This window comes from Chenopodium album, chromosome 1 (assembly GCF_948465745.1).
Source record: "Chenopodium album chromosome 1, dcCheAlbu1.1, whole genome shotgun sequence".
In the NCBI taxonomy this organism is placed as follows: Eukaryota; Viridiplantae; Streptophyta; class Magnoliopsida; order Caryophyllales; family Amaranthaceae; genus Chenopodium; species Chenopodium album.
This window is the reverse complement of record NC_137834.1, coordinates 41,621,941-41,628,246: the sequence shown is the minus strand read 5'-3', so window position 1 is coordinate 41,628,246 and position 6,306 is coordinate 41,621,941. Positions and strand designations below refer to the sequence as shown.

The 6,306-nt window shown below is 35.4% G+C and overlaps 1 non-coding gene across 1 annotated transcript; it reads right to left on the bottom strand.

The window, feature by feature from the left end:
- Positions 1-4,040: 4,040 nt before the first annotated feature.
- On the bottom strand, positions 4,041-4,146 carry LOC145566118 (small nucleolar RNA R71). The gene has a single exon (XR_014095362.1). It is a non-coding gene; the product is annotated as a small nucleolar RNA R71 (small nucleolar RNA).
- Positions 4,147-6,306: the final 2,160 nt, after the last annotated feature.

Below are 6,306 nucleotides of genomic sequence, written 5' to 3'. Positions count from 1 at the left end.
CAAGACACATATGTATATTTGGTTCACTTTCATGTTTATGAAATAATTAAATTTGTTATTATTGTTATTAAACTAAATTTATTTTGTATTGGAAATTATTTTTAAGCATCGTTTTATTTAAATAAGCAGAAATCTAAGACATATATATTTACCTACGTCTTATTATGAAACTTACACGTAGCTCTTTAAATGAACATTTGTTAATATAAAAATGAACATATATTGAAACACGAATAAATAAAAACTGAACATTGGATGATGCAATACTTTTTACAATAAAAACGATTACTACTTATAAATAAATTTTTTCTCATATTTAATTTATAGAAAATTCTTAAAATTCAATTCAGAAAATATATTAATTTGAACAAAAATACCTTGTTATTAAAATGAACATTTAATTATACAAAAATGAACAGTTACCAATACGGAAATGAACATGTTATAAAAATTTACAGGATGAAAAGAGGCAAGGGCGGGGCATGCGTGAAGGCGAGGGGGGTGCAGACCAGGGGGTGTAGGTAAAAATTTGTACTCAAAGCCCCTTAACATGAAAGTGGATTAGTTCACTTATATATTTTGGCACTTTCTTTACCCCTTAGTTGTGCAGGTCTAATATCCTTAAATTTCAAAATATGTGTATTAATTTCATGCCTAATACTTCATGCTTGAGAATCAAGCCCCAAAAAAGTTACAAATCAAAGCCTAAAACGCTAGGCTAAAAAACAACGGTTTTTTTTTATTTTTATTTTTATTTTTTATTTATTTTTATTTTTTTAAAACCAGGTTAAAAACGATGCGGTTTGGTTTGGACCTAGTAGTAATGTGGTGCGGTGTAGTTTGAAGAATCCCAAATCGAAATAATATGGTTTGATTTTGATTTGGGCTATAAATCACACCACAAACCGAACTTTCACCCCTAATCACCGTGCCATCACTACATAATATAAAACTCATTATAATTACAAACCATCATTATCTCTTCATCCCTTACATATATTTTCATTTTGTTGATTTAATTTATATTACCTTAGCAATGTAATACGTACTCTCAATCCAAGCATGCCCTAAGTGTTTCTTTGTTACCTGGCTATAATCTTGTAGCTTTTGCTAAGTTTTACATTCTCTACTTCAAAGAAAAAACTTTTCGTCGAAGCCCGCCTTGTGCCGCTATAATCTTGTAGTTTTTGCTAAGTTTTACATTTTCTAAGGAGAGATAAGTCCCTTGGCATGGAGTTAATCGAAAGAAGTATCATAGTTCATCCCAATAGGGGTTAACTCTTTCCTTAGTTGCTTTTTAGGTCTTTGATTATCTATGGCTAAGACATCATTAAGATTAAAGGTACTAACATTGTTACTAGAGTAGGTGTTTTCGGAAGAAGAAGGACTATCATTCTTCTTTCCTTTCTGGCCACTATTGTTACTATGATTAGTAGCTTTATGTTTTGCAAGGTCATCTTTAATGTCAATAGCGATGTTATAGACGACCTTGAAAGTATTCGAGTTGTTTTGGTATTTTAAGTGCTTTGTATACTTTTCTTAAAGGTTTTTGATGAACATCCTTATAGACTCTTTCTCATTTGGAACCTCAACCATCCTAGCGGAAGTTTCCTTCCATTTATTGAAGAAGGCAGTAAATCCTTCGTTTTCTTTCTATTGAGAATTTCAAGTTCCCTATGATAAGTTTTTACATGAATATTGCATTTGTATCTATTAATGAAAGCATGTGTTATAGCATCCCAACTAGCGATTTTTTCTTTATCTAAAGAGAAAAACCATTGTTGACATACTGTATCAAGCGAAAGCGAGAAGAGTATAGGGAAGATGATAAATCATATTTGTATAGGATTGTTGGACATTTTTCATTGTTGTTTTTAGTTACTTCTTAGTCTCCTAGTCGTTAGTTAAGTGTCAATTATGCATAGGTTATCACTATCGTGCTGTATTATGCTCTGTTTGTGTTTTCTTAATGTTTCAGGTAGTTCTCATAGCTATTTGGACACTATCGGAAGACTTCAACATTTGTCGAATAGTCGTTGGATGGAGGGATGTTGATTTGAGGTCGATGATTCATTAACCTTGTGCTTATATATGTATGTAGATTCCTTGAAGGAAATCGGAGTTGTTTTGTAGTCCCCATTGCATGTTCGAGATCGTTTTAGGCCTTTGGTGCATTGACAATTCGAGTTGCTAAGCATTCTTGTATCGAGCTAAGCTCGAGCTATAGCTCGAGTACTAGCTCAGTATGGCCGCAAGCCAAGGAAGCTGCGAGCTATCGCTCGCCAGCTAGCTCGAATATTAGCTCATCACTGCCACATGCAAAGTCCTATGCGAGCTATAGCTCGCGAGCTAGCTCGCCAAGGCAGTAGCTACATTCGACGAGGAAACAATAGCTAGCTCGTTAGAGAGCTATAGCTCGGCCCTGCTATCTTTCACGACATTAGTGAGCGAGAGCTCACTCGATGAACGAGCTATAGCTCGTTGCTGCTCCAGCGTTTCTTGGTTGTTTGACGTCATCAAGTCGAGTATCGTGCCACGTCATCAATTATCATCCAATAAAATTATAGTTGATGTATTTATTTATTTATTTTATTTAGGTTGAGGCAAAAATATAAATACTGGAGAGGATTTTATTTTGCCTCTTATGCTTTATTTTCTAGATTAAACGTTTATAGTTTTCTCTCCATTGTTGAACCCTATTTTATTATTCTCCATTAATTTAATCATTGAGGTATTTTATTCAATCTTTCGTTCTTTATTTTGTAAATTATGCATTCTAGTTTATTTATCTCCTTTTTATTGTTTATTTCAATTATGAGTGAGTAGTCGTTTTCTAGGGCTTGAATATTTATAAATTTTTACCTTGATTAATTGTGCTTAATTATTTATAAATTTATGGATTAGAGCTTGAATAATTCTAATTGATTTGTGCTTTATTGTTTGATTCATGTAATTGGCTAATATCATGAGTTGATTATTTAGCTAATAAAAATTAGAATTGAAAGATCATTTTTTTAGAGGTTTAATTACAATTGGCGAATTTGATTATGTTAGCGACCGAACTACATATGTTAATTTGTAAGCGTTAATTCCTGACCATAGGATTAACAAGTGCTTTAATTATTTGACCTAGTTTGTTTATTAATGGATTATTTGCATTTCTTGGATTTGGTATAAGCATGGTAGACTGAACGTATGCCCTAGACTATAATTTATCAGAGAGCAACCTTATTTTTATTATTGTCATAAAATAGTTAATTAATTATCAAACCACTCTTCGTTTATTGAAATAGTTTATAATAATTGAGCAAAAACTAATAGAACCTGTCTCCCTGTGGGATTCGACCCGTATTTGCTAAGTCTATGCTAACAACAGACACCGTGCCCTTGCGGTATAACTTTTATTCATCAAGTTTTTGGCACCGTTGCCGGGGAGACGGCTAGATTCTATTAGTTTTAGTTTGATTGTTTGAAATGTTTCCAATGTCGCATTGGAACTTCTAGTTTCAATTGGGACATTCTCGTTGCTTTCTTTTCTTTTTGTTTATTGCCAGGTCAAAAACGAACAGGTGATTTGATCCATACAAATTTGGACTTGGACAAGACTTTTAGGCAAATAAAAAAACAAAGAGTTGACTTCGTAGTAGAGCTCTACAACACAATCTGACACACAAAAAGAGATGACTGATAATAGGTCTCTTAATTCTTACGGGGAACCATCCCAAGATGGCATTCCATTAAAATGCCAGCAATCACTGCAGAGAACTTTGAATTTAAACCCGCATTGCTCAGTATGGTCCAACAAAATCAGTTTAGCGGCCATCTTAATGACGAGCCAATTAATCACTTGCAGCGATTTCAACAATTGTGCTCCACTGTTCATCACAAAGGGGTCACTCAAAATTAATTTAGAGTGATATTGTTCATATTTTTCCTTCGAGATAGAGCTCTAAAATGGTTGAATACCGTCAAGGAGACGGAGTGGAGAAAAATTTCTCAAGCATTCCTCAAAGAGTATTTCCCTCCTGAAAAAACTGAAAAGATTCGACATCAAATATCAACATTTTCTTAAGAGTCGGGGGAATCTCTTAGGGAAGCATGGGATAGATTCTTAGATCTTCAACGATCATGCCCGCATCACAATTTTGAGAAGTGGAATCTTATACATATTTTCTATAACGGACTAGAACCCGAGACTAAATGTATTGTTGACTCTGCCACATGTGGTGTGTTCCTTGACAAGATGATACAAGAAGGGTATGATTTTCTTGCAAATCTTGCAGCCAATCATTTCTCTTCTCCAAGAACGCGAGCAAAGAAAGGGAAGATGGAAGTTGAAGCCTATTCAATCTTGACTTCTCTGATGGCTCAATTAACTGCAAAGATTGATGCATTACAGGCCACTTAGTACTCCTCTCTTGTATCTGTTAATGCTATGTCTTCTCAACCTCTACAAACTAACTTTTTTTTTTTTTGTGAATTGTGCGGTATACAGGGTCACTTTGGATATCAATGTGCTCAGAATTCTCAAGATACCAATCTGATGGAGCAGGTGAATGCCTTTCAACAAAGGCAACCAAATGACCCATATTCTTACACATTTAATCTAGGTTGGAGGAATCATCCCTACTTTTCATATAAAAGTAATAATGTTCAAAATCCTCAACCTCAGCAATAGTGTCCTCAGCCTTAATAATATGTTGCAAGGCCTCCACTCCATCAACGAGGAGCCTGTCATCATGCTGCTCCGGGTTTCAATAGACCACCTCAACAACCTACTCATGGAAATGCTAGCACTCAAGAGATAGACAACCTCAACAACCTACTCATGGAAATGCTAGCACTCAAGAGCTGACTATGTCTGACCTTATGAGATTGATGACATCCATGAAACAAAATACTGAAGATAGCATCAAGGAGTTGAAAAATACAACAAAGAATTTGGAGAACCAACTCGCACAAGTCGCAGGTACCAATATCCAAAGGCAAATTGGCCACTTACAGGGACAACCTGTCCCCAAGGAGACTGCCAATGCTGTCACTACTCGTAGTGGTGTTAGCTATGAAGGGCCCCAAATGCCTATTGTAGACACCCATTTGTGTCTCCCCAAAACCAAACCCGGTGATGAGTACCTTTCACGTCGAATCATAATCGAATGAAACGAAGTGTGGAAAGGTCTAGTGTAGCGGAAAGTTTTATTTCTTTTCTTTTCTCCCTGTTTTGGAAAACTTTATTTTAAGAAAACAGCCAATCCAGTTTGGTTGGTCCATGATATGGGTCCAATAGTGGTGTAGTTGGATGGGGCTTGCAAAGACCTTTCCAACGATATATTATAAGCCCAATTCCGATGAATATTGAGGAAGTTATGGCCAATTTACTAAACTGGGCCCGGTTTGAGCTTTATGTACGGCCCAATGATCTAGGGGAGGGCCTAATATGATTTATCATTCCTAATGCAATTAGGAATGGTTTTAGTCTTCTAGAATCTTCTAGAAGGTTCTTTTCATTCCTAATTCAATTAGCATTGATAAGTTGACTTTGTTGACTTTTCAGAGTTTTAATTAAGATCAAATAGCATTTTTGAAGGAATTATATTATTTTATCTTCCAGTACGGGAAATTTATCAGATTTTCGAAAACGCGTTGAAATCCAGTTTGGCGTCCAACCCCAGGCCTTGGCGCCTGGAACCAGGCTTGGCGCCAGGCGCTAGCCATTGGCGCCTGGCGCTAGCCACCGGTGCCTGGCGCCAGCTAGCCAGGGTTGGCGCCAATCCTGTTTTGCGATCGTCAGACTCTGTTTTGTTAAATTATCTTTTTTGGCTGATTTTCTCTATAAATATCGTATCAAAAACTCCGTTTTCATTCACCAATTCTCACGAATTCTCTTCATTCGCAAGCTTTCATTCATCTACAATCATTCATCATCTCTCGTTCATCAATTCTCAACAAACATTAGTTCTTTAGCATTCTTTTCATTCTTTTCTTTCTTGCTTTTTCATACAAAATTCCGCATTCGCAAGATCTAGAAACACCTAGCCATATTCGAAGTTGCCTTCGCCCTAGACGTGAAAGGTTTAATTTCTGAGGGTTTGGTCCCAAATCTCTATTTTAATTATTTAATTTAATTGCTTTGATTATTATTTTCCTTGAAGTTACTAACGTGTGTATTTTGTTATTAGAAAGAGGTACGAGGCATCAAAGTAAGTACTTTAATTAATTAATTGATTTATGATGTAGATATCATGTTTACATTGTTATTATGATATTCCTAGTATCATGTCTAGGGTATTTTTAATATTGAATATG